At 45.8% G+C, this 27,832-nt stretch overlaps 1 long non-coding RNA gene, 5 other non-coding genes and 1 pseudogene across 6 annotated transcripts; 3 read left to right on the top strand and 4 right to left on the bottom strand.

Moving 5' to 3' along the window:
* The first annotated feature begins 4,030 nt into the window (after positions 1-4,030).
* Positions 4,031-4,518, top strand: LOC138243237 (uncharacterized). Its single transcript, XR_011192057.1, has 3 exons — positions 4,031-4,045; positions 4,123-4,240; positions 4,438-4,518. It is a non-coding gene; the product is annotated as an uncharacterized lncRNA (long non-coding RNA).
* Positions 4,519-5,731: 1,213 nt separating this feature from the next.
* On the bottom strand, positions 5,732-5,804 carry trnav-cac (transfer RNA valine (anticodon CAC)). Its single transcript has one exon. It is a non-coding gene; the product is annotated as a tRNA-Val (tRNA).
* Positions 5,805-13,205: 7,401 nt separating this feature from the next.
* Positions 13,206-13,287, bottom strand: trnal-aag (transfer RNA leucine (anticodon AAG)). The gene has a single exon. It is a non-coding gene; the product is annotated as a tRNA-Leu (tRNA).
* Positions 13,288-14,965: 1,678 nt separating this feature from the next.
* trnat-agu (transfer RNA threonine (anticodon AGU)) lies at positions 14,966-15,039 on the top strand. Its single transcript has one exon. It is a non-coding gene; the product is annotated as a tRNA-Thr (tRNA).
* Positions 15,040-16,051: 1,012 nt separating this feature from the next.
* trnal-aag (transfer RNA leucine (anticodon AAG)) lies at positions 16,052-16,133 on the bottom strand. The gene has a single exon. It is a non-coding gene; the product is annotated as a tRNA-Leu (tRNA).
* A 1,678-nt stretch (positions 16,134-17,811) lies between these two features.
* On the top strand, positions 17,812-17,885 carry trnat-agu (transfer RNA threonine (anticodon AGU)). The gene has a single exon. It is a non-coding gene; the product is annotated as a tRNA-Thr (tRNA).
* Positions 17,886-22,393: 4,508 nt separating this feature from the next.
* Positions 22,394-22,547, bottom strand: LOC138243707 (U1 spliceosomal RNA; annotated as a pseudogene).
* Between the last annotated feature and the right edge of the window lie 5,285 nt (positions 22,548-27,832).

The raw sequence follows: 27,832 nt of genomic DNA, 5'->3' as shown, positions 1-27,832 counted from the left end.
AACTTCAGCGTTTACTTTTTGAAGACCTCAAATTGTTGAAACACTATTGCTTCATGAGCTAATAAGTAAGGTTTCTGAGCACGCATTGTATTACTAATGCTGTTATTAATAAACAAAAAGCTTAAATTCACATAATGGAATTTGGACGGCTCAAAGTAGTCTATTCTTTGGACAACTTTACTTGCCCGCTGAGTAGAGTTTAAAGCAACGGCAGCAGAAGTAGCAGTAATAGCAACAACGTGGTTAGAGTGTCACAATACACTCTATGAAATTATTACGGCTTTTGTTCTGTTGAAGCTGCCTACAGGCTCTGAATTGCTGACATTGGCTCTGATCTTTTTTCAAGTTTCATGAAATCCTTCACATATTTGAAATATTTAATTCGGGTTCGCCTAATACACGGTACCTGCAGCAGAATGCTGTGGCACATGAAGCCGTTTTGTTTATCGGTTGTAAGGATTTAGGAGCGTACTACAAATCGAGCGAAAAGAAAATTAAACAGGAGTCACTTTTTGGATTGCTAATTCATTGTGCTCTGCTCGTCTAGGTTCAAATCCCATCCTTGTCATGGTTAAGGCCTGAGACGTGTGTGTTTTTTCTAAACGGTGTTTGCATTTGTTTCCTCTTTTACTCCTTTAAACTCAGGATTTGTTTTCCTTGGTGGCAACAATACGCTTCTGTAAATGGTAGACTCTGCTTTCAAATGAGCTGCACCAGGCATTCGGATACAGAAGAACACAGGGATTTAAAATTCAGGAATACGAACGGCCAATTGCTTACAGCTAGGGTTTTTACGTTTTCTTATTTAGCGATTTGTGTATCAATCTTTTAACAATTCATTAAAATGCTAACAATATGTAAAATCAAAACAACAGCACCGTTAAATGCCGGGGAGACAGGTCGTTTTTTTTTTCCATCAGATGCCAATCTCTAATGCTGTGTGTGAGAGCTTACGTACCTTTCCTTTTCTCACATTTTCTGACAACTATTCCAAAGGGGCACCCTGTCAGCTCCTAATACTTTTTAAATGTCTGCCTGCATGTTTGATTATTGTCGTTTTATTTAGAAAAAGTTCAATATTGATCATAACTAAAGAAAATTAGGATCACGAATAAAAAAAGGGCTGAAGATGCGAGTCGCTCTTGAATCAGAGCTGGGCGACACGGGCTTCTGTTCTGATATGATTGTACGAGAAGCAGGAGGAATCTCTTCTCTCCTATGGAGCATGAGCTGAATCAGGAGTGAGACATTTCGTTTGCTCGTGCATATGTTAACACATGACCTACATCGTAAAACTAAATTAAAAACTAACATTAAGTTGTCAAAGACATTCATTTATATACAAACAAGAGACAGACATAGTAATGATTCTACATTAACTTGTCCTGCACTGATCAGACTAATTGAAATGTATGAAAGCCCGTTTCCGCCAGGGAGTTACAAAAAAACGCGCTATGGTATCGCAGAATTCCGACTGAGTAACTCAGAATTGCGACTTAGTAACTCACAACTCCGACTTTATATCTCACATTTGCAACTTCGAAATAGCCCATATTTCATTGTCTGTCCTTTTGTTATTGTAACGGATTCGGGTTCTAGCTAGCAAGACCTGGGTTTGAGCCAATACAGTGAGGCACGAAGTAGGGTGGGAGCGGCGAGGGCACAAGCCCTAGAACCCGAATTCGTTACAATAACAAAAGGTCAGACAATGAAATATGGGCTTTTCGAAGTCGCAAATGTGAGAGATAAAGTCAAAATTCTGAGTTTTTATGTCGCAATTCTATGATTCTAAGTCACAATTCTGAGATACCATAGTGCGTTTTTTTTACTCCCTGGCTGAAACGGGCTTCCATAGGTTCTCAGTGCTGCGAAGCAAAAGCAATCTCTGGAAAATCAGACAAATTATTATCAGATCATGTCAAAAGCTGATCAGTATTTCTTTACTGGGAAGCAAAGAAATGCTTGTATTACACATTTTAATATGACATGCAATTACACATGAAAAATAGTAAAATTATTTTCATTGCGGTACGTGTTGATAGATCAGCCCCCTCGATAAAAGAAAGTGTGGACGGACGTGTCGCATGTTCCGTACTCTGTCTGACAGCGAGTTTAACACACTTTCCTCGGAAATTAGAAACTAATTGAACAATAAATTAATCTGAGCAAATTTTACACGTGTGGGTGATTTAATTCTGTCGAAATTGCGTGGAACTCCTCCGCTGAGGTCAGATACACACGGGAAAATGTTAAGGCGGCTTCACGGAGTCCCGCCTCAGACTGGAATCAGGTTCTAATTAGACGCTGAGAACAATCCGGATCTCTGTATGTAATTGATTGTGTTGATTGAGCGGTAGTGTGACCAGGTGTGCGGTAGCAGGTCCTGCCAGTATAAAAACCTAGTCACCGCGTTCACATTTTATGCTTTCTTGCTTCAACACAGTTTTGTGGTTTACTTATTTTACTCCTGTAGCATTTGAACGGGACGTTAATTTGGCGATGCGCTCGTTTCTCTTTATGCTGTGCCTGTACACAGGGGCCGGGCTCCCCGCACTGGTCTCCGCCGGGCCGGCTGGCTGGGACTCTCGGGAATTGGCGCTCCAGGCCGACCTCCCGGCTCCTGAAGACGCAGCCCAGTTGGAGGACTTGAACCTGGCAGATGCGCCCTCCGAAGACCTGTCTGCAAGCGAGAACGACTCGCAGTCCTTGGCTCCCGACTTTCGCCGCCTTCCCGTGTCCAGAGACGCGTACTCGCCCTACTTCGACAAGGAGAAGATGAAGCCCGAAGCCAGCAGCCGCCCCTTACCCGCCTACATCAAGAGCGTCCTGTTTCCTCCCCAGCGAGGGCGGCAGCCGGCTCGCCCGGCCATCGGGGGCACCCGAGGAGTGGCTGTGTGGTGCGACTCCAGCAGGATGTACGTGAGGGTCAGTCGGCTCCTGTTCGGCTTCAGCTGTTGGCCATCGGAGGTGACCTTGGGCAACTGCAGCGTCAGCCGAACCACACGCAGTTACTTCTACTTCATCTACGGGCTTCACGAGTGCGGCACCGAGCGATCGGTAAGCGGGTCTTCATCTACAGGCAGTGTATCGATGTGAGCTGTAGGGCCAGTATCGGGGTTGCCTTTCCTGGGAATATCCCTTCCTCTGTGACCCTGCAGGTTGTCCAGGGCCGCCTGGTGTACTCCAACACTCTCCGCTATGCCCCGCCCTCCTCCAGTGCACCTGTGCATCGCTTCATTCCCTTCTCTGTGCCTGTCAAGTTCTCCTACAACAGGTAGGCAGGGCTCTGCTGCTGCTGGGGAAAGTGTCCAGATGCCCCTCATCACCTCTGTCCTGCAGGTTCCACTACTCCTACAAGGTTGGCTATGTCCCCACGTGGGCCAGGAGAAGGACCTTCTTCAAGGACCTGAAGAACAATAATAATAATTGCTTACACTTATATAGCGCTTTTTCTGGACACTCCACTCAAAGCGCTTTACAGGTAATGGGGACTCCCCTCCACCACCACCAATGTGCAGCATCCACCTGGATGATGCGACGGCAGCCATAGTGTGCCAGAACGCTCACCACACATCAGCTATCAGTGGGGAGGAGAGCAGGGTAATGTAGCCAATTCATAGAGGGGGATTATTAGGAGGCCATGATTAGTAAGGGCCAATTGGAAATTTGGCCAGGACACCGGGGTTACACCCCTACTCTTTTTGAGAAGCGCCCTGGGATTTTTAATGACCACAGAGAGTCAGGACCTCTGTTTTACGTCTCATCCGAAGCACAGCTTTGTCCTGCTCACCACCAACTCCTTGAGTGAGTGGCTCCACCTGCCTGCAGGGGGTGCTGTGTGCAGGTGTAATGCTGCCTCTCTCTCTCCAGCCCACTGGGTCCGGCTTTCTCCCAAGGATGAGTACTTCCTGGGTCAGCCCATGTACTTCCAGGCCACTGCCTACTTTGCCACAGCGGAGCAGAGGCTGTACATCCACTCGTGTTACGTAACGGAGAAACCAGACCAGCACTCCCAGCCCCGTTTCCCCATGATCGACAACTTGGGGTATGGCCCCTTCTGGGAGGGGAGGTGGGCAGGAGCCCTGAGAGCCTGCAGGGGTTCATCCTTGTCCTTGTCCCCAGGTGCATGGTGGACAGCAAGGCAGATGGCTGCCTGTCCAGGTTTGTCCCCTCCAAGCAGAAGGATGTGCTCCGCTTCACAATTGATGCCTTCCTCTTCCAGAAGAAGCTGTCCAGGAAGGTACTGCTCTCAAAGGCTGCTCAGCCTTCTCGCTCTACTGATCCATTGTCTGCTTTTTCATCCATGATCTAGATGTGAACCAGACGTGGCAGCTGTAGTGCCTAGAGCTGCCAGCTTGCCTTCACTGATGGCAGAAGGTCCTTCTCTGTCCCTCTATTGGCCTTGATCCCTTAATGCTGTGACCTTCCCTCTTGCAGCATGAAGTGACTGAGCTGTACATGCACTGTGTTATGGCTGTGGCTCCTGCTAAAGCAACACCAGGGACCAAGTCCTGCACCGAAAAACAGAAAAACAAAACTACTCACTCTTTAATCTCGTCTAATCCAAGACGCACCGAATATCACAGTCTTCTTTTAACACGCGTGCTGTGATTCCTCTATGTAGCAGAAATGACAACCGAGGAGCTGAGAGATTATTTCAGCATTTCGCATCTGAACGGAAAACATGAACGACCAACTTGGACATGGGTGTCTCATGACCACACCTTAGGTTGTGACACGTGCAGGTGTGAGGGGTTGCCGGGCTACTTTGGAGCAGAGCTTGGGCGGAGGGGGGGCGGGAAAGCAGACAAAGAGGTGACACCTCAAGGTCTGCACGATCACAGCTCTCCGCCGCCCCAGGCTTCCGCTCGATAAGCTACTGGACACAACCGCCCCTCCTCACACAGACCGTGGAAAAGCCCCCGAGTGGGAGGGCTCTCTCTTCCTCCCCGGAGCTCTTGGACACGACGCACAGACAGGGCGTGGGGAGCTGCCGCCTGCAAACACGGCTCCAGGCAGGACTCCACTCCGCAGGAGCCGCAGAGCAGAGGAGATGAGGGCAGCTTAGCTCCTGTGCAGAGACCTGAGCTGTTGTTGCTGTGGATGCTGTCTTTTCTGCACTCGGGGTAGGAGTGAATGTTGAGTTGCCCTTAGAAATGAAGCAGAGCACTTCAACGGCACGGGTGTGTGTGTGTGTGCGCCCTGGTGATTCTGGGAGACAGATCGAACCTGGGCTAAAAGAGAGGGGGCTTAGCCCTCTTCCATTTGCTAGTTCAAAGTTGTACAACCCATTTGTATCTGCTAGGCGGCGCAGTCGTCGTGCACAAAGAACGCTTTGAAAAGCGTCAAAGGCAAGTCATTCCGAGTTGGTCGTTTTGTGTTTTCCGTTCAGACGCGAAATGCTGACATGATCTCTCGGCTCCTCGGTTGTCATTTCTGCTCCGTAAAGGAATCACAGCACGCGTCGGCTTCCAGCACGGTGGGTCGGGACACGATGCCGGGGGTCGGAGAGAGCGATGTCTTCCTCGTTAGTATAGGACCTGTCACCTGTCCCCACCTGTCACGCGGGAGACTGGGGTACATCAGGACGCGCATTGAAGTGAAAGCAGGATGCGCTGTGACATGCACTGTGCAGATCCCGCCACACTAAGAGGTGGGTCCAGTGGGTCTGTTCGATCACAGCGCTAGGCGAATCCCCAATCCCCTTTTGTGCCTGGCGACAAAAGATGTCTGTTTCCGCCCGGTTTCGAACCGGGGACCTTTCGCGTGTGAGGCGAACGTGATAACCACTACACTACGGAAACGATGGTAAGACGTGCCCAGCGGCCCAGCGCTGAGCTTTGCCAATGCGATTCAGCTGCTTCCAGTGCCTTTATTGGAGTGCGCTGATGGACCGTGCTCTCTCTCCAGAGACCAGCACGCCTGTCATGGACGGAGCAGGAAAGGCGACGCCACATTCTACAGCCCTCTCCACGCAATCGACGAAATCGGGCTACTGAAGTGGAGAAAATCGCCTCTCCAGAAAGTGCAAATATCATCTTGGAGACTATAAATCCTATTGCCGAAGGTCAGCCCTGTCTACCATAGTAACCCTCCTGCAGCGATGATCAGCTCGTCTCACACGCGAGAAGTTTCGGCTGGAAACAAGCGCCCCCTCTTCTCGCACGTTTTGCACGTTCGAGTAGTTTTAATGCGGCTCCTTCGTACACGGTGCTGATCTTTTGGAAAGCAGGAGGCAAAACTGACACGTTCCCATACCGGGAGTCGAACCCGGGCTGCCTGGGAGAAAACCAGGAATCCTAACCAATAAACCATATGGGAGCACACAACCCTGCTGTTCCGGGCATCATGTAAGCAAACTACATAAATATGAGAACACGCAAGAGAGTTGTCACTCAGTGTCGAAGGGTCGATGTATACTGGTGCTCAGTTGAAATGCAACGTCAGGACTTTTCCGAATTATGTCACACGAAGAGAGCACATCCTTTTCCGCCCTGCTACATGTGTATCGGTAACTCGCCGTGATCATATAGTGGTCAGTACTTTGCGTTGTGGCCGCAACAACCCCGGTTTGAATCCGGGTCACGGCAGAATAGGGGCGTCTGCTTTTACTACTTGCACGAATGAAGGCAAGAAAAAGCCAATCGATGTGAACGAACGGCGCTTTACAGAGGAGTACTGCCTGACTGGATCGTTGATGAACGACAGGGGCCACTTCGACCTCTTCTCGGTTTTCTTCAATGACTTACTAAGGATCTTCTTCACATTCGCCTATGCAGGGGAAGCCAGTTACACCAAAGCAAACGCAGGAAAGTGCAATTCAAGCAGAGACCAGGAGGGACTTGTTTACACCGAGAGTGGTCGGAGAATGGAACAATGCGCCCAGCCCTGTTGCTGGAGCCGATTCTTGATGAGATCTTGGGCTCACTAAGAGGCCCCCGCTGGATGCTAATCTTTCTGTTGTACTTGCAGGTCTTGCGCTGCTTTTGAGCCGACAGAGCTCGTCCTGGTCTGTCGGCACAGCCCAATTGCAAATGATCGGCTCCGGTTACAGAAGAAACGTGCGTTTGGTACTGTTGTAACAGAAGGAATAAGGTTCTTGATCCCAAGATGAAGTAAAACAGATGAGTTTATTGCATGCAAGGAACAATAAAGCTGAAGTCTTGTTTCCCGCAAGAAACAACAAAACCGAAGTATTGTTCGATGTGCCGGTACAAACTTTTAGGTTATATAGTCCTTGCTTGCTGCTTCAGACGTCATTCAATGTTATGGTAAGGGGGGGGGGGGTCATGGTATTTGGCCAGTTAAGAGGCCCAAATGGTCAGTTTAAGATTATGCCCCCAGGGGGTTCCTTGTTCGCATCTGGAATCCTTATCAGTTAACCCCCTTTCCTGCCATAAACCCCTGTTGCTTAGAAGTCTAATTTTCAGGCAGAACTGACTTACGTTAACCCTTTTTACATCTTATCTCTTACTTCATTCCCCCCTTATAAAATATGGCATACGTCAGGACTGCCTATTTTTACACATACAATGTCAGGGCAGATCTTTCCTTTTTAGATGTACAGGCATGCATTACCATCACATTGTGTGTTCCACAGTTACAACAAGATGTTATTGATGTTTTTGTACAAGTGATAGTTACAATTATACATATAAAACAACCCTAATCCTACAAATACATAAAGTCCTACTCCAGGACCCAAACGCAGACCTCAGCCATGTGGAGATCTATCGTCAGGATCTTGGAACAGCAATACTGACCCAACTCCGATTATAATTTTTTGGCTTATAGATATGCCAACACCCGGAATGTATTGATACCATATCCCCAGAAATGCTCCTCAGGCCTAACAAGCACACTGTTGGTCTTAGGAAACATCAGACACAGAAACGGTAACAACATCCTTCTTTCTGTTCACTCAGTCTCTGGTGCCGTGGGTCGGTGAAAGTGCGATACGCGGATCCAGCGATCTCATCCTGTCACTCAGATGGCACAGTCAGTAGTTGGTGGCACTTGATATGGTCCCTCCCAGCAGGATTGCAACGTCTGGCAGGGTATCTCTTCTTCACCTACACCCACTCGCCAGGTATCCGGTCGTGTCTCCCCTCTACTGGAGGTCCCCAAGCGTCCGGCACCTGTTCACGAGCCCTGTGCACTGCTTCAGTTAACAAACCTAAAATACTTTAATAGAGAGTTAGTTAATTCATCAGTGCGTTAGCCAAACTTGGCCTCCAGGGAGTTTCTTTGGCTGCCCGTGATGATCTCAAATGGGCTCAGTCTCACAGTTCTGTTTGCTCCAGCCCGCAAACCGCACAGGACTGCAGGTAGAGCATCTACCCACGGTGTTCCTTCAGTTGATATTTCCTTAGTTGGTCTTTCAGACTGTGGGTGATGGGGGCAATGTGACTTCTAACTTACCCCTAGTGAGGCAATTACAGCCTGGCACACCTTCCCAGTGTAGTATGCCCCTAGATCAGTATCCAAGGGGAAGGGCAGTCCGTACCACGGGATCATCTTTGTCATACACTTGGGTATGTGCCAGCCCACATCCCATCATTATACAACCCCACATTTTTACACATTTGTTCTAACCACTATTAAACATCTATTAAAGCCCTCAACCTGAATTCTCCCCTTTCCCCAATAGAGGTTTCACAGGGGTCTCAGACTCCCGCTCTCCCAGTGCCGCTCGTCTGGCATCTGCATCTGCATGGTTGTTACCTTGAGTTACTGGAATTCTTTATTTATTGTGTTATTTACACCTTACTCAAGCTGCTTCTGTCGGCAGCTGTAAAACTACAAATCAGTTCAGAGACAAGCCCAGTATTCTTAACTGGAGTCCCTGCAGTTGTGAGAGAATCCTATTTCTCCATAGCCATCCAGAATTGTGGCCTACATGCAACAAATACATACATTATATACATATACAGTAACCCTTTGTCCACACTTACATATAAAGGAATGGTTGATCCATCTGAGGAAACCCCAGTCTCAGCACCTGTAAGAGAGCTTGTTTCAAATTATTACAGGCGGCTTTTGCTGCTGGAACCAAGGCAATCTTGTCCTTGTACTGCACTCCCCCCTTAAGCAGATCTGTTAAAAGTTGTGCTCATCCCGTAAAAACATTGCACCCTGGCCCTGTTAAAATTCCACAATGCTCGACACAAAAGGGCCTTATTATAACTGCTTAATATTAGACACTCTAAAGCTGAAGCAACTCAGACTTGTGGGTTTCCTCGTCAGGGGAAGCACTCAGAATACCATCAACATACTGAGTGATCACAGTCACTTGAAGCCACGTGATACCCTGTTCTGGATAGTCATTCTTTGTAATGCATAATATTCCAACCCAATAGATCTGGGATAAAACCACCCATTAAAATCTGGTACTCGGTAAGTAAAACTTGCTGCCCCAATACTCCTGTGGCTTCCTGCCATCTCCCCATATACATTACTCTATAGCACACTGTTGAACAGAGGAGTGAAACAAGCATGACAGTAGTGCTCCAGTATCCCCTAACAGAGAAACCAACACTCCATTAACAATACATTTTTATCCACTGGACTGGGACAGACTTAGGGAGGCTACAAGGGATTTACAGGATCTAATCGTTAGGTAAACAGATCTTCTCACAAGATGTTATTCTCCCCAGTCTCGATTCTAAACCTACAGCGTTTCAGCATGTCTGGTTTCGAGACATTCGAAAAAATCCAAATTGTTTCCACTATTGCAACTAATTGTATAAAAATACAAAAACTGTTTATCTAACTACTTTTACGTCCACCTGTACTGTACTTATACGTTTCAGACGCTCTTATATTTTCCAATCTCCTTACAGATGCAGCCATTCAAAGTGCGCGGTACAGACACGTACCGGAGGTAATTGGCTACGGCGTCGTGCATCGTGACGCGCGATGACGCAAAATACCGCGGTGCGTGATTGGTTGACCGACAGGGGCACTCGTGGTCCGTTGGTCTGTCGTAGAAAGACTTACTGTAAACGTCTTTACTGTGCCCGTTGTAGATATTGAATTTTACCACTGAAGGGAAATCTTAGTAGCTGAGCATAAAAAGAATAGGAGCATACTGTAACGCGTGTGAAGGCCATAAACGATATTAATTTTGGAACATAAACATACAGTATATAGCTGGTCTTGGTACTTTAAAGAAAAAAATACACACCAGTATTCCATTTCTCCCTAAACATTGTAAGCTTCGAAGTCTTTAACTAACGTGATACCGGAGTCAACAAGCATACTTTTAGAATTTGATTAAAAGGGAATATAATATGGAATCGCGTATCTCAAGAATTTAATAACGGTATGATTATATCCATGTACTGCGACAGGGCTCTGTAGGGCTGTTTCGCCTGCCTGTTCATGCGAGCTGTCTTGTAGCCTACTGGTCTAGGTGCATGACTACCAACTGGCAGGTTGTGTGTTCAAATCCAGCTGGTGCTGGACTCCTCATTTTTATTTATTTATTTTTTAATCGCGTAACATAAACATATTACCGTATGCAAACTGTACTGTATACAGTATGTATATGTATATTTAATGTCTTAACTGTGCCCGTTTAAGTATTGAATATTCATATCTAATTTTACCACTGAAGGGAAATCTTAGTAGCTGAGCATAAAAAGAATAGGAGCATACTGTAACGCGTGTGAAGGCCATAAACTATATTAATTTTGGAACATAAACATACAGTATATGGCTGGTCTCGGTACTTTAAAGAAAAAAATACACACCAGTATTCCATTTCTCCCTAAACATTGTAAGCTTCGAAGTCTTTAACTAACGTGATACCGTAGTCAACAAGCATACTTTTAGAATTTTATTAAAAGGTAATATAATATGGAATCGAGTATCTCAAGAAATTAATAACAATATAATTAAATTCATGTTGCAAAAGAACTGCAACGGACATAAACACTTCCTTGCTTTTAACAGACCGTTCCATAATTTCTAACTACGAAAATGCCAGGTGAAAGGATTTGTAAACATATTTTGTTAAAGCAAGTCAGTTTTTTCCGCAACACATAAAAGACATTTTTCCAAGAAAGTTTAGCCTTTGTCACTAATGAAACCACTAAATAAAGACATAAATATAGAAATCTTAAGATTTGTTTTATTTAATGTTGGTAGCAGGATGAACTGTCAGAGTGTATGTTTTGTTGCAGAGTTGCTGCAAGATGTTAACAGTGAAAAAGGTATTTAGAAATGAGTTATTTCAAGATGAAAAAGAAAACATACACGAAACATGGTTTCATTATGACCAGAATCGGTCTTGAGATATTTTTAACTTGATTTACAGTATTTGAAAGGTATGTCTTAACACCGATACTACAGTGCTTAAGTACTGCTCACGTATATGTTTCTAGGTTTATATTATGCATATTATGCATTTCAAATTACTTTTGAGCAACTAATAAGAAGCGCGAAACGGTATGTGTTTTAGTTTCGTTTTGTGCGGGGACTCTGCTTTTAACAATGTCCCCGTGGATTGATTAGAGATATCAAGTACATACAAGTCATTTTTTAAATGTTGTATTTCGTCTTGAAAAAATGTTACGTGTACATCATCTATCAACAATTACACAGGTTCTGTTTCCATATTGCGGATTTTGGTTACGTAATATTATTTTCTAGATTTCACGTTGTGAATATATGATTTGGGCAAACAGAGCCGCAAAGAAGTTAATTATTGGTTGTTGTTTTTTTTTTTGCAGTTTTATCTAGAACAAGCGATGCTTAAACCTTTGTCTGATTCTTGTGAAACTATCCACACGACAGTTACAGTACCTAGGAGTTGACTTCAGTGATGTCACTGATGGGATGTTTCAAAAATCCATCCTCTGTAAAACGTCTTCTCTAGTTGTCCTGCATATGTATTCGCTAATGAAGCTGTGTGTTCTGAGCCTGGATCTCTACATTTCTGTATGAACCAGCTTAGAGGGCTAAAGACAGCTTGTGTTTAAATTGAGTGTAAGGCAATTTATGCTTCTAAAGTCATGGTCAGCATTTATTTTTGTACTGTGCTGTAAACTTGTTCTGTGCCAAGTCACATTATTTTATAGCGTTTTTATAGCGTTATCAAATCCAGTGGCGCTGTGTGTTAGTTTCCTGACTCCCATGTCACATGGTCTGTGATTGAAACCTGTAAAACTGGTTTAATTCGTCACAGCCAGCACTCTTCAGGTGTGAGGGTCTTCTGCTCAGAATGAAACGCTAAAATGTTTGTGTATATTCTAATGGTAGTGGGGGCAGGGTGTGTGGGAACAGGTTTGGTTGAAATTGCATTGGAGATCTATGTTCTTCACACCTGAAACATTTTCTCTGAAAGCATTTTCTTCGCAGTTTAACCGATCTTGTTACAGAATGTTACAGTTTACTATTATTATCCATATTAATTTTAAGTGCTTAATGTAAAATCTTGTAAAAATATATTTTCATTGTTCCAATATACATTAAGTCTGACTATCATATAATAAGTTAAATACAAAACTAAAGAAAAAATAGGGTTAAATATAATTCAAAATATTTTGCTAACAATGTTAACTGTTTATGAATAATAAAATGTATTAACTAAGGAGTAGGATGGCACAGTTGTTAGTATGTTTTTTGTTTTGTTTTTTTTTCATAAATACAACAGTAGTACCTGATGTCTCAGTGGCTTTCAAAATTAAATTATGCATGCAAACCTGTGAACTAGAAAGATAACTAAGATATCCATCCATTATATTCCATAATATCCATAAAATATATCGTGCTGAAATATGTGTGACACAGTGGTGGCCTGACACGGTGAGGTGCCCTGGCAGCTGTATGATGCAGTGGTGGTCGGGTACGCAAAGATTTAACAAGCTCAACCCCCCCCGATGATTTGGTGTGAAGAAGCAGAACATTCAAGTTTCACAGACAGAAGCAGCACGCCAGCACAGCCAACATTAAAACGGAGGGCACACTACGATTTGCATTGACACAAAAGTGATCTGGGCAGACGTCGTTCCCTGCATAACGCAAAAAGTGGCAAAGCGCTTTTGGGTTGAGAGGACGCAAGAAGGTTTTTGTTTTGTGCCTTGATGTCAAGCTGAGAAAGTATCTTTAAACACTTTGCTTAGTTTCTCGAGAGACTGCCAAAAAGCAGTTCCCTCCCTTTCGTCTGAAGCCAGCTGAAAGGGGGTCTCGACAGAAGCACCTGGCAGCGGTGGGATCCGAACCCACGCCCCCGAAGAGACTGGAGCCTTAATCCAGCGCCTTAGACCGCTCGGCCACGCTACCCACTGTGTGTTGTTTCTTTGTCTCATTACTTGCCCGGAGGAAGCCGGGTGGGTTTTGCTCTTGTCGCCCGACTTAGTGGCGTTATGACCGTGGAACCGACTGCACCTGCTTTTTCTGAGATGCTTCCCCTCTCATGGCGAGATCTCGACTTCTTTAACACCTCTGGATAAAGATCTTCTGTGGAGCAGGTTTCAGACCTCTGCGTACAGCACCCTTGATGTCATTTTATTTTTACAGCAGCCGCATCCGGAAAGTTGTGTCTTTTACGTTTTATTTGAACAACAAAACTACATACAATACAAACAAGAGCACATATAACGTATCAAGAAAATCGTCAGGGGCACATGCTATAATACAATTACACTTTATGAAAAACGATTACACAAGGTAAATAAAGATAAGGTCCGCACAGCTTGTTCTTACATTTCGAAAGAGTCCGTAAATACCCCTTGACGTCTATTTTGAACTGTTCAAACGTAGGACTCTTCCCAGACCATTTCACTTTATACCACATTCCTAAACGAGGATGCTTCTCCTGTTTTAGAACTATTTTGGGCGGTATGGCTTATACAGCACACCCACAGTATTCTAATGGTGGACTGCAGATCTGTGCTATAGTTCAGTCGAATTCAAAGGATCCAGCAATCGTACTGGATTTGACTGGGATTCTGAAATGTCTCTTGCAAAAGTATTCGGGTTTGCTTGAACCTTTGATACAAAAAGTGATCTGATCTGAAACTACCCAGCTTACAATCTCTGAGGTAGTTGTCACTAAACTCGGACGTGATGTGGCACACATGTGCCGTGTGCCTTTACTTTTGTAAAAAACTGGTATCGGGAAAAGTTTCTTAATATTTCTTTTGATTAGCATGCAAGAAAATGTGATCATTACCTATGGAATTTCCCGCCAGCGTGGAGCTTGAATTCACAACCTTGAGACTCAGTGTTCAAGAGTCACAGAAGAGGTCAGCCTGGTCTTCAGTTTGCCAACGATAAGCTCCGGCAGTGCTCCTCTGTAAAGCAGATTGTTCGGATCGGTTATGTGGGACGGCACTTCGATACTAAGATCGTTTGCAGCACACGCATGGTTTCCCCCTTCACGCAAAAAACATAGACGAAGGAAGCTCTATTGTCTTGGGCTGCTGACTCCCGGATTTAAAGCGCTCTGGGTGCCAGCTAAGTCTAAAACAAGCACACTATAAAGACAGGAATTACACTTTGCGCACGTCACGCATGGAATGGCGAGGCTACTTGATCTAATATTATCTAGTCTCACCTCATATGGTGCCGATTCCTGGTTTTCATTTAAGAAAGAGCACTGCAAACACCGTAAACAGTGCAAAACGTGTGATGAAAGAAGTCTTTTCCCCCCTTTGTCTAAAGCAGAACACAGAGGAGTCATGCCGAGGGTTGTGAGATCAAGATTTCAGTGGAGCACTGTCGTCTACGTCTTTAGCTACATGAGTTGGACATCCTCTTGTACACGGAAAGCAGATTGAGATCCTCTGACATGAAAAGTGCCAGATAAAAGCCATTTCTCATCCTTTCTCTTAGTGGTGGAGCTATCGCATGTAAATGAGGAAACTTGCAAGGCGAGCAGGCTCGGTGCACACCGAATGCAGATGTCTCAGAGCAGTTGAGACGTGTCCATGTGGCTGTCAAAGGACAGCACTTTGCCGGCGCCGTGGCTTAGTTGGCTAAAGCGCCTGTCTAGTAAACAGGAGATCCTGGGTCCGATTCCCAGCGGTGCCTTTCTTCCTGTCTTACTGTACAGAATGTATCCTTACGGGCAAATCCCATGCCTTTTAATTCAGGTGAATGCAAGTGTTCGTTTCCTTTCTGGAACAACTTGTTTTGAAAGAAATCTATACAGCTTGAGAAAGATGAAACACAAATCTTGCTTATCAGTGAAGAAGAGGTGCTCCCAGCAGGCCAGCTAATACCAGCAAGTTTTTTTTCACCCTGACCCAGAGAATGGAGAAAAGCGAGGCGCCTGTGGCTCTGCAGTGTAATCAGTTCGGGAGTTCGGCGGTTAGCTGAAAGAGTGGTAAATGGAGCTCGCCCCAGCCCGTCCTTATTCTTTTAAAGAGGATAAAAAATTAACTTCGCCGCCACTACTACCAGCTTTAAAAGACTGCCATGGGCACGGAAAAAAACACACCACAGATGACTTTTCTGGAACCGAAGCAGAGATTCCTTTACGAACCAACTGATAAAGCTCAGCCAGTGAATACTGTTAACAGAATGTGAAAGCACGATCAACTTTGTAACTGCAACCACAGGAAAAACAGCAAGAAGCAGGCTCCATTCCCCATTTAAATCTGTCATGCGAGGCATGCTTTTTGGCACGCATGAAGTAAATCCCACGATCGCTTTTGAACTTGGACAAAGTACTTCCAAAGGAGCGCTATGCGCAAAGATTTAACATGCTCAACCCCCGCCGATGATTTGGTGTGAAGAAGCAGAACATTCAAGTTTCACAGACAGAAGCAGCACGCCAGCACAGCCAACATTAAAACGGAGGGCACACTACGATTTGCATTGACACAAAAGTGATCTGGGCAGACGTCGTTCCCTGCATAACGCAAAAAGTGGCAAAGCGCTTTTGGGTTGAGAGGACGCAAGAAGGTTTTTGTTTTGTGCCTTGAAGTCAAGCTGAGAAAGTATCTTTAAACACTTTGCTTAGTTTCTCGAGAGACTGCCAAAAAGCAGTTCCCTCCCTTTCGTCTGAAGCCAGCTGAAAGGGGGTCTCGACAGACGCACCTGGCAGCGGTGGGATTCGAACCCACGCCCCCGAAGAGACTGGAGCCTTAATCCAGCGCCTTAGACCGCTCGGCCACGCTACCCACTGTGCGTTGTCTCTTTGTCTCATTACTTGCCCGGAGGAAGCCGGGTGGGTTTTGCTCTTGTCGCCCGACTTAGTGGCGTTATGACCGTGGAACCGACTGCACCTGCTTTTTCTGAGATGCTTCCCCTCTCATGGCGAGATCTCGACTTCTTTAACACCTCTGGATAAAGATCTTCTGTGGAGCAGGTTTCAGACCTCTGCGTACAGCACCCTTGATGTCATTTTATTTTTAAAGCAGCCGCATCCGGAAAGTTGTGTCTTTTACGTTTTATTTGAACAACAAAACTACATACAATACAAACAAGAGCACATATAACGTATCAAGAAAATCGTCAGGGGCACATGCTATAATACAATTACACTTTATGAAAAACGATTACACAAGGTAAATAAAGATAAGGTCCGCACAGCTTGTTCGTACATTTCGAAAGAGTCCGTAAATACCCCTTGACGTCTATTTTGAACTGTTCAAACGTAGGACTCTTCCCAGACCATTTCACTTTATACCACATTCCTAAACGAGGATGCGTCTCCTGTTTTAGAACTATTTTGGGCGGTATGGCTTATACAGCACACCCACAGTATTCTAATGGTGGACTGCAGATCTGTGCTATAGTTCAGTCGAATTCAAAGGATCCAGCAATCGTACTGGATTTGACTGGGATTCTGAAATGTCTCTTGCAAAAGTATTCGGGTTTGCTTGAACCTTTGATACAAAAAGTGATCTGATCTGAAACTACCCAGCTTACAATCTCTGAGGTAGTTGTCACTAAACTCGGACGTGATGTGGCACACATGTGCCGTGTGCCTTTACTTTTGTAAAAAACTGGTATCGGGAAAAGTTTCTTAATATTTCTTTTGATTAGCATGCAAGAAAATGTGATCATTACCTATGGAATTTCCCGCCACCGTGGAGCTTGAATTCACAACCTTGAGACTCAGTGTTCAAGAGTCACAGAAGAGGTCAGCCTGGTCTTCAGTTTGCCAACGATAAGCTCCGGCAGTGCTCCTCTGTAAAGCAGATTGTTCGGATCGGTTATGTGGGACGGCACTTCGATACTAAGATCGTTTGCAGCACACGCATGGTTTCCCCCATCACGCAAAAAACATAGACGAAGGAAGCTCTATTGTCTTGGGCTGCTGACTCCCGGATTTAAAGCGCTCTGGGTGCCAGCTAAGTCTCTAACAAGCACACTATAAAGACAGGAATTACACTTTGCGCACGTCACGCATGGAATGGCGAGGCTACTTGATCCAATATTATCTAGTCTCACCTCATATGGTGCCGATTCCTGGTTTTCATTTAAGAAAGAGCACTGCAAACACCGTAAACAGTGCAAAACGTGTGATGAAAGAAGTCTTTTCCCCCCTTTGTCTAAAGCAGAACACAGCGGAGTCATGCCGAGGGTTGTGAGATCAAGATTTCAGTGGAGCACTGTCGTCTACGTCTTTAGCTACATGAGTTGGACATCCTCTTGTACACGGAAAGCAGATTGAGATCCTCTGACATGAAAAGTGCCAGATAAAAGCCATTTCTCATCCTTTCTCTTAGTGGTGGAGCTATCGCATGTAAATGAGGAAACTTGCAAGGCGAGCAGGCTCGGTGCACACCGAATGCAGATGTCTCAGAGCAGTTGAGACGTGTCCATGTGGCTGTCAAAGGACAGCACTTTGCCGGCGCCGTGGCTTAGTTGGCTAAAGCGCCTGTCTAGTAAACAGGAGATCCTGGGTCCGATTCCCAGCGGTGCCTTTCTTCCTGTCTTACTGTACAGAATGTATCCTTACGGGCAAATCCCATGCCTTTTAATTCAGGTGCATGCAAGTGTTCGTTTCCTTTCTGGAACAACTTGTTTTGAAAGAAATCTATACAGCTTGCGAAAGATGAAACACAAATCTTGCTTATCAGTGAAGAAGAGGTACTCCCAGCAGGCCAGCTAATACCAGCAAAGTTTTTTTTTCACCCTAACCCAGAGAATGGAGAAAAGCGAGGCGCCTGTGGCTCTGCAGTGTAATCAGTTCGCGAGTTCGGCGGTTAGCTGAAAGAGTGGTAAATGGAGCTCGCCCCAGCCCGTCCTTATTCTTTTAAAGAGGATAAAAAATTAACTTCGCCGCCATTACTACCAGCTTTAAAAGACTGCCATGGGCACGGAAAAAAACACACTACAGATGACTTTTCTGGAACCGAAGCAGAGATTCCTTTACGAACCAACTGATAAAGCTCAGCCAGTGAATACTGATAACAGAATGTGAAAGCACGATCAACTTTGTAACTGCAACCACAGGAAAAACAGCAAGAAGCAGGCTCCATTCCCCATTTAAATCTGTCGTGCGAGGCATGCTTTTTGCACGCATGAAGTAAATCCCACGATTGCTTTTGAACTTGGACAAAGTACTTCCAAAGGAGCGCTATGCGCAAAGATTTAACATGTTCTTTACCACCCCTGGGTGCTGCAGGTGCTTCAGGTGGAGAAAGGCCTGCAGGTAATACAGTACAAGAAGCTGCTCAGGCAAGGTGATGTCTTGCCCAGTCTGTGCAACACATCTCTCTTTGCAACCATCAACACCTTCCAGCAATCCTTCGTACTTGGTTCTGGACTCTGCAACTGTCTATATCTGTTTGAGAAATTCGTACTCATCAACTTTTTTTGTATTCAAATTAAAAGTACAACTGAAAGAAGTTTTATAATGAAAATGACCTAATTTTAGTAATCTCTTGGCAACATTCTTACTGTTCTTCTTCTGAATATCCTTTAGGATACTTTGGAAGTTGATGATGAGGTTAGCCAGGCTGGGATCCTCTACTTTCACACTGATATCATTTAGGATGTAGCCCGGAAAATGGTTTATGTTCTTAATATAATTAGCAATGATTTGGTGAGACAGTCCAGTGGTCTTCATTTAGTTACAATAATTGTTGTTTTGGATAGGCCCTTTACAAAGTTTAAGGAAGATGCAGATGGATCCATAAAAACAGGAATCTTGAAACATTTTCTACCTGATAAATGTAGAGTCACTATGTTTATGGCTGAGATTTCACATGGGTGAATTTTAAGCTAAGGAGTAAAAACGTGTGCTATGGAAATATCACTGCTCAATTTTAAATGCCTTTAAAAAATAAATACCTCCTGAGAGCAATCTGCCACTCCAAGATCCTTGGTAAGGTCCTGTTTAAACCCAGCCAGGTGAGGAGCATCCAGGGAGTGCGTTCTGTCCAGTCCAGCCTGGGTCACCATCTTCCTGAAAGCCTGCTGATGGCTTTTAAGAACTGGGGGGACAGAAGGAATACAAAATACACATTTAAACATTTTTACTTCTAAGACAAACTAGAATACAAGTATAAAACAAAAGATACATTTGGAAAAAATAGAATGTTCTCCAGAACTCACATCTTCCCCTTCCTCTTCCACTTCAGTCTCTGGCATCTCTTCCTCCTGGACAGCAGCCTCTTGCTCAGGGCATCTGGACCACTGGTATATCATTTTAACATACCCTTACATAAAGGTAAAGGTTAGAAATGAAACAGAAGAACCCTTATAAATTCTAAATATCTTACCTTGCTGATGTGTCTTCAAGATTCCACATAAAACAGTCCATGGACTCCGCCAGTCTCACATTCTCACCACACATGAGCCCTATGCTCTTGCAATCCCTGACCTGCCGATTCCTCAAGTGATTCAACAAGTCCTTCCTGGCCTGGAGAAGGACCTTGCTGATCTCCTCTGCTGAGGCTCATTTCATACACACCCTCTTTAGGTGAAGAGGAAACTGGTCAAATGTCTTCAGGCAGGTCTTGCACACCAGAGGAATCCTCATGGGTCTCTTTTGAAAATAAATAACTTTTGTGTAAAGGAACAAGTCAAGACTGTTTCAGTTTCTTAACCGAGGCTTAATTTTCTCTCCAATAGCTTCACCATATTGTTTATTGTATTTTTATCAGAATTATACCTTGCTCTAAAATAATGACTTTATAAAACAACTTAACTCTTACTTGGTCTTGTTCGCAGTCTTTCCAGTAGAAGCCGTTGTAGAATTTAAAAACTGCTGTGATAATTTGATCTGCCCGAGTGTCCTTCCCTAACCCAGTATTGATAGTTTGTGTACTGTAGGGTCCAAAGGTGGTGTTCTGCAATTTCCTCCCATAATGTTTCTTTGATCAGTTGGAAGTAAGTGTGAAAGCTTCCTCCCAGTGGGGAAGCTCAAGATCCTCTAGTTGTATGACAGATTTTCGTTGTAGTGCTCTTCGAGGATCTGCAGTGTGGTGTGAAGCCAATTTTTGGCATTGCTTACCAGCTTCAGATATGTGAGTTTAGGTGGCTTAGCAGGTTTTATGAGTTCCTCGGTCTTCCGTCGTAGGCTGGCGGGTGCTCGGTTCTCCCGTCCAATAAAACTGCTGTGTTTTGTAAATGGTGGACTGTTTGGATCATTTTGTAGATGATCCTGGTTCCTTGGTGGAAGGTATCCTGTCTGACATGTTTGCTGTGTAGGCAGTGTGGAGGGTGACCATATGGTTGCGTGCATTGTCAACTCTGGATTGATCCATACTTACCATTTAAATGCCTAAAGCTTCGTTGACACCGTTAGGTTTCCACTGTTAGGCAGCTTTAACTCTGTAGAATCTGTGGCTCCATAGATAGACTATCTTGCCTTTCTGTGTGTCGCTATGTTTCTGCCTGGGTCTTCTTCAGGCATTGTTCTGGAACACTGTGTCCATGCTGGCTTGTTTTTATCCTGTTTTGTAAGGGGCAGTGTGTTGTAGTTCCTCCTAGGGGGCTAGTTTGTATCCTATGGTCTGTGTTCCTTCTGTACGTTTCTGTATGAGTAGGTGCAGTTTCAGTTGGTGAATGGGTTTCTGCTTTCCCTGGTGGGGATTATGCATGGACCATTAACATCTCAATAGGCAATCAGGGTCTTTTGTTTTCCTCCCTAGTTGGACTGTGCAAGCTGTGTGAGTTTCCATAGCTGATTGGTTTCAGTTATTCTTCTGTTTGTTGCGTGTTAGTATGGTGAAGAGTTCCAGTCCCTGTAGGATCTGGCTAGTTAGGAGAGGGGAACGAAGCTCCTTCTCCCAGACTTTATCCGAGAGGGGACCATCTGGGACAAGGAGGAGAGGACTCTCCTTCCAACGACTAAAACCCTCCCAGTTTTTCTGATGTACAGGTCTTGTGTAAAGATAGTATTAAGTCTTTTGATCCACTCCCTTTCCTTTTTCTTTCTTTCTGTCTCTGTCCAGTTGGGGTTGCTTTCCAGTCCCGTGGTTCCTGATGTACCTGTGTTGTGTCAGCTGGGTTCGGATGGAGTTACCCGTTCCCCCCACATAGGTCACCCTGCACTTTTTGCACTGGATGCTGTAGATGGCGTTATTGATGTTTTCTGAGAGTGCCCTTTGCAACTGGAAGATTTCTTTAGTTTCTTTGTTTTGGATCGTTGTTTTCTGTTATGAAATGTTTGGCTCTTGGTTTATATGATCTGTTGTGTACAGATTTTAGCTTGCTTTGGACTAATTAATGCTGAAGGTTTTTGTTTTTTTTTGTGTGCAGATATGATTTTGTGCTCCCTCAGTATGTTTGTGTTTTCTAATATCATGGTTTTTGGTTGGTTGGTTTTGGAGTTGAGAATATGATGTGTTGAGGGGTATTTTTCTGTCATCTGGAGTTTTTTTATTTAGAAATGTTTGTGCCACATTTTTGAGGAAACTTTGTGTGTATCTTTTCTGGCATAAAGCTTGGAAGAGTGTGTATTTGGCTTCCTCAAAGTCTTGTTGTTGTGTACAGATTTTGTGGAAGTGTAGGAGTTGTGATTTTACCAGTCCTTTTAAAGTATGTTTTGGGTGGAGGCTATCCTTGTGCGGTAAGCCGTGTAAATGTGTCTTTGAAAAATACCTTGATGTCCAGTTTGTCTGTGTTGTTGAAGGAAGAAACCTTGTATGTGGTGGTGTCTAGGAAGTCTATCAGGCTACCATGCTTGGTGTATTTGAGTTTAATGGACCTGTGGTGTGTGTTGAGGGTGTTAATGATTTCTTGTAAGGCTTGATATGTGCTGCCTATATGTTTATTTTTTATATCTTTGCCCTGGGATGGACTGGAGTCCTTACCAGGGTTTAGCCTGCCATGTGTCTATTTCTTGCCACGTTTTAAAGTGGAGTTACAATCTTACTATTCAAGCTTTTTAATATATTTGTATTAATTCCTTTCGAATTGGGATCCTATCGCAGCTCGTGGTGTCGTAACTCTTCCGTATCTGATATTGGACCAAGCACATCAGGGGAGAGCGTGAACACAGTCCCCCACTACCAGAAATGATGCAGTCGAGATTCCCACATTTGGGGAATTCGCAGGGGTCAGCACAGCTGGAGTGCAATGGCCGAGCCTCGCTCTGGGTGAACCGATTTCGATTTCGATTTTTAAGAACTTTTATTTCCTTTTCACAATCAAATACAGGGCATCACAAATGCTTTACATTAATATACATACTTAAAACAGTATATATGATCACATCTTATTACATTTTGACACGGTACCAGTTACATAGCAACAATTTCTTTTTTCTGAAGCAAATCACATTCTTTACTTAAACATGATAATGTTTTTCACAGTTTCTTGAGATATTGACCTATGCCCTCTATTTCCCACAGATTTTCTGCTTCCTCCCTCCCTTCTCTCCACAGATCTCTGAGGTAATAGTTCTCTCGGGTGATGAACAGGGCCAGGCTACCTGCTGCCTTGAATGGGACCTCGATGCCTTTGAACAGCCCCATGTTCCTCACTCTCCACAGGGCGTCTTTCCCACTGTTCACCACGGCCCAGATCCTGTCAAACACGTCAGGGGGAAGTTTGACAGGAGAGATGCCGTATATGACGAAAGCAGCTGTCAGGGTAAATTGGGGCGAGAGAGCTTGCAACCAATCTTCAAACTGTGCCCAGAAGGCCTTAGCAAAAAAGCAGGACCACAGGAGATGGGTCACAGTCTCCTCCTCGCCGCAGCCCACCCTAACGCAGCGAGGGCTGGGGGTGAGGCCTAAGAACTAAGAAAGTTCGTACCGGTAAGCACTGGTGGACGACACTCCAGGCTAAATCTCTGTGAATGTTGCACAGAAACTTAGAGGATGTGTGTTTCCACACCTTCCTTGTTTGGGCTGATGTTAAAATGCCCACAGGGGTCTGCCTATTGTTCTGGGGTGCAACGAAATCTTCCAGTTTTTGGACGCTGACATCTCGGAGGGGATTATGGCGAATTGGGTGAGATCTTAGAAAACTTTTAACTGTCCCATAAATTGCAGGGCATGTGTCAGAGAGTGGGACATCTAGCTTGGGTCTGACACCCCACACTCTGAACACCTCCCTACCTACCCAGAGCCTGGCACAATAAGTCCAGGTACGCGCTGCAGGTGCTGTTGCAAAGCCTCTCAGCACAGAGGACAGGAAAATGCACAGCAGCTTCGTAGCAATATCTGGGACAGACTTCCCCCCTGAGGGTAGCGGCCTGTACATTATTTCCCTTCTGAGTCTTTCCTGCTTCCCACCCCATAGAAATTGAAACATCAATCTCCTCAGCACCGCCGCAACACGGTGTCGGATTGGGAAGGTAGAAGCCAGAAAATTCACAGGCAAGAGCTCGGCTTTGATGACCAGCACCTTACCTGTCATGGTGAGGTCTCGGTCCTTCCATTGCATCAGTTTTTTGTTTAAGATTGGCAATTTGTTCTGCCAATTTACTGTTCCCATCTCTTCTCCAAAATACACCCCCAGGACCTTAATTCTCTTCTCTGGCAGCCTGAGGTCATGTCCTTCTTTTGGCTCCCTCCAGTTCTGATAAAAAATCTCACTCTTAGATTTGTTAATTTTTGCAGAGGAAGCCAAAGAGAAACGATCACATCACTGCAGAGCTCTGCTAATTGAGGCATTGTCAGAGAGGAGCAGGGTGACGTCATCCATGTATAGAGATGTCTTTACCTCTCCTCCCCCACTTCCAGGCACTGGTATCCCATTAATGGCCTGATCCTGGCGCAAGGCACAGGCTAAGGGCTCCATAGCCAAAACGAATAACAAGGGGGATAATGGGCAGCCCTGCCTCACCCCTGAACAGACTTCAAAGGGGCGTGATCTATTGCCATTAACCATTACTCTGCTGTTGCTACCTGTGTACAGCAGGTTAATCCACTTTCTCATGATGGGGCCAAACTTCATGTGCTCAAGTACCGATGTTAAGTACTGCCGGTTTAGGCGGTCAAAGGCCTTTTCTAGGTCTACACCTAAAATGCACAGAGGGAGGGAGCGATCCTCTGAGTACAGACAGACATCCCTCAACAAGGCCAGGTTGTCGCTCATCAGGCGTCCTGCTATCCCACAAGTCTGTTCTTTCCCTACCAGTGAGGCCACTACATTTTGTAGGAGCAGGAAAAGGGCTTTGGACAGAATCTTAGTGTCCATGCCTAACAGGTTGAAGGGTCTCCAGTTCTTTATGTCATTCTTTGCTCCTTTCTTAAACAAGAGAGAGATAGTGCCTTCTCTTAAGGAGTCAGGCAGCAATTCTGTCTTATAGTTTTCCTCGAATAGGAGCAGTAGCGGATCCTGAAGCAGATCCCAAAAGGTGCAGTAAAATTCTTTAGGGAGCCCGTCAGCACCCGGATTTTTCCCCTTTTGTAAGCTCTCCATAGCCTGTTTCAGCATTTCTACTGTCAAATTCCTCTCAAGTACTTTCCTATCTTCTTCACTCAAAACGTTTTCTAGCTTTGAGGTAAAAAAATGAATTTCTTCATCCTTTACCTCTGTAGAGCTGTACAGTCTTGAGTAGAAGGCCTCGGTGCAGGAGAGGATAGCACTCGGCTCTGTTCTCTCTCTTCCCTCCTCATCAACTACACTTTCCATGACAGACTTGGAGCCTACCACTTTCCTGAAAAAGAAGCGAGTACACTTCTCATTTTCTTCCAAGAACTGCACTCAGCTTCTTAACAGCACTCCTCGACTACTTTCTTTCGCTATGCTCCGGATGTCCTTTTTTAAGAGGGTGATATCCTCGAGCACATCGAAGCCACTGTGCAGCATCGTGTAGAGACCCTGCAGCTGCCTCTGTTTCCTGGCTAGCACTCCTCTCCGTCTGGCAGCAGCCTTCCTTCCCTCAGCCATGAAAAAGGCCTTTGTCCTCACCTTCACCTCCTCCCACCACTCTCCTACTGACCCATACAGACACTGCAAGGACAGCCACTGTGATAGTTTCTCCTTGTAGCGGGATACTAATCCCCTCGTTCTCTAGCAGCTTTGTGTTGAGTTTCCAGAGGCCTGGGCCAAAGACAGTCCCGCCCTTGAGTTCCACTCTACACCCTAAAGCCTGATGATCTGATGATCTGAGAAGAAGACAGGCTGAAGAGTGACCCCAACAACTTTCATTTTCTCTGACACAAAGCAATAGTCAATTCTGGAGCTGCTATTCCTCCCTGACCATGTATATCCTGCTGTTGTGGGATATATACATCTATATGTGTCTGAGAGTTTAAAGTCTTGAACTAAGTTTTGCAGGGCCAGTGAGCTGGAATCAAATTTTATCGGCCTTTTGGCTAAGATCAAGTTCAAGTGGCATGCCCGCAGTTCTTGTCTTTCCAAAGTTCTAGAAGGCGATCGAAGATCCTGAAGAGCGCTTGAGCTGGTATCACCCTAGGTTGAGCCTAGGGGGTTAAGGCCAAGCAGCAGCTGAGCTGGGTAGGATCCGGCAGCAACGTTCTCTCTCTCTGCTCTCTCCTCTCCCCTCTCCCTTTCTCTCTCTCTGCCTCCTTGGCCTCTTGGCTGGGAGTAGGTACTCGTGGCCTGCCCGGGGTGCTTACTTTCTTCCTCGAGACATGGAAGCACTATCCGCTCCCTCCCTCTCTCTCCTCCTGCGCCTGCACCTAGCTGGGCTTTGCCCACAAGGACAAAGGCCAGGGCTCCCTCGCTGCTCCTTTAGCAGCTAAACCCTCCTCTCCACAGGACCTTGCTCTCTCTCTTTCTCTCCTTTTTTCTTTTTTCTCCTTTCCAGATGGCAGACAAGAAGACACTGAAAGAGGACCTAGAGGGCGTCAACGGTTTCCAGCACCCCCCGGCCCACTTCAACATCGGAGCTGACAGGGGGTAGCTTTACTACCCCAGGATGCTGGATTTCTGCAAGAAGTGCAGACAGTCCGGCCACAAGGAGAACACGTGTGACATCGTCAGATGTCACAACTGTAACAAAGAGGGGCACCTGGCAAAAGTGCGATGGATGCGGCGTCGAGGGACACCTCCTTCACTAATGCAAGGTAAGCAAACCTTCGTTTGCGCAGGTGGTGGAAGCCGACCGGCAGAAACCGGTCTCAAGACAAAGGGAGATAGGTGAGAACAAAGAACCCGCACCTCCCCTGCAGAGAACCGAAACTGCCGAGGCCACACCCCAGCCGCACCAGTGCCTCAAGATGGCCGCCAGGACGACGGACAAAATGGCTGACCGGAGGAAGGGCCCTGGATAACTCCCAGCAAGAAGGGAAAGAGGATCCACCTTCGGAAGGACAAAAGAAAAGAATGGTAAGGGAGAACCGTTTCCTCGTCCTAGAGGAAACAGAACTTTCTTCCCCCGAGGCCCAGGAACCAACAGAGGAGGCAGCCCAGGAAATGGAAACCCTCCCCCCCGAGGCCCAAAGATGACAGGAAGTGACAGCCCAGGAAACGGAACCCCCCTCCCCCGAGTCCCACGGACAACAGGAGGAGGCAGCCCAGGAAGTCGGAACCCCCTCCCCTGAGGCCCAGGAACAACAGGAAGAGGCAGCCCAGGAAGTGGAGCCCCCCTCCCCCAAGGCCCAGGAGCAACTGGAGGTCCCCGAAACTCCTGGAGAAAGGGAAGAAAAAAGCCTTCCCGAAGCAGTGGCGGAGAGTATCCTCGAGGAAGACTAGGATTACTTTGAAGCCGCCCTGGAGCCGGGACTGATGGTAGGGCTGGACCTGTCCAGCATGTTTACCTTTCAGTCCCCAGCGAGACCTGGAGGTAGCCCAGCATATTCCCCCCAGGACCCGAACGAGAGAAGTTACATCTAGGCTAAACAGTGCCCAGATGTAGACTCCCAAGTTTTCCACTGTAAGCACAAAGAGAGGAGGTTCAACTTTCACTTGTTTAATCATGACTGTGAAACTTATCTTTCTAACAACTAACGTGAGAGGGCTAAGAGACCCGGTGAAAAGACGGGGAGTCTTTCATGATCTGGCCTCAAAGTCTTTCTCAGTTTGTTTCTTACAGGAGGTCCACCTGAAGGATGAAAGCGACAAGCTGACATTCAGCAGGGAATGGACGAAGGGAGAATCATGCTGGAGCGTAGGAGGGGTCCACTCTTCCGGAGTGGGAATCCTCCTCGGAAACCCAGAGATGACGCTGGTTTCCTCCTTCTCGGTGGTGCAGGGCCGGATCCTGGTCGTAGACATCGACTGGAGGGGGCAGAAGTTGAGAGCAATTAACGTCTATGCTCCAACAGAACCCTCTATCCTGAAGGAAGTGTTTGCTGACCTGGCCAGCTGCTGCACCACCAACAGACAGGTGGTGCTTGGCGGGGACTTCAACGTCGACCGGGAGAAGGGGAGCGATGCTAGCTCGGCAGAGCTGGAGTCGCTACTCAAGCAGTTCTCCCTGGTAGACGGTTTCAGACGGTGCTGCCCTAACGACACCGGAACGACATGGAAAAACTCCCAGGGAGTGTGCAGCCGCCTG

The sequence above is a fragment of the Lepisosteus oculatus genome, chromosome 14, assembly GCF_040954835.1.
Source record: "Lepisosteus oculatus isolate fLepOcu1 chromosome 14, fLepOcu1.hap2, whole genome shotgun sequence".
Lineage (NCBI taxonomy): Eukaryota > Metazoa > Chordata > Actinopteri > Semionotiformes > Lepisosteidae > Lepisosteus > Lepisosteus oculatus.
Note: the sequence above shows the minus strand (reverse complement) of the source record. Positions and strands in the feature narration are given on the sequence as shown.